We start from the raw sequence: 503 nt of genomic DNA, 5'->3' as shown, positions 1-503 counted from the left end.
AAGTGAAGATTACATCCAAGGTTCAGGGAGGTCAAAGCCCTTGGAAGTTGGGTGCAAATAAATAGGTAAATAAAATTATCGGGCGTAGAATTGGAGATTTTAGAGTGATAGACTAAAATACCCAATTTGGTCCCATCGTTTGGGCGCTGAAGTGTAGATGTTACCCATCAGACGAGGGGAACGTGGGAGCTCCAAAGTGAGAGCCGGTATCTTCCCCGCCTAGCCGCAGATTCAGTAAACAAGCATAGGATTAGTCAATGTTCTTTATGCCTAGACCAAAGGGTAAATAATAGGTATGCTCCTATTTGACACAATATAATTTGAACAGATTCACTTTATCCATCCACTATAATTTTTTGACAAGGAGAAGGATGTTTTCTTATATATTGAATATCACATTTGAACCTTCATTAGTATATTTAGTTTGTTAATAATTATTAAAATTACATATTTATTTCAATTGCTATTAATGACAGATAAGCAAATTGAATTTAAATGTTGTT

The sequence above is a fragment of the Phalaenopsis equestris genome, unplaced genomic scaffold (genome assembly GCF_001263595.1).
Source record: "Phalaenopsis equestris unplaced genomic scaffold, ASM126359v1 Scaffold001071, whole genome shotgun sequence".
NCBI classification, from domain to species: domain Eukaryota; kingdom Viridiplantae; phylum Streptophyta; class Magnoliopsida; order Asparagales; family Orchidaceae; genus Phalaenopsis; species Phalaenopsis equestris.
The sequence above is the reverse complement of the archived record's forward strand: the minus strand, read 5'-3'. Positions refer to the sequence as shown.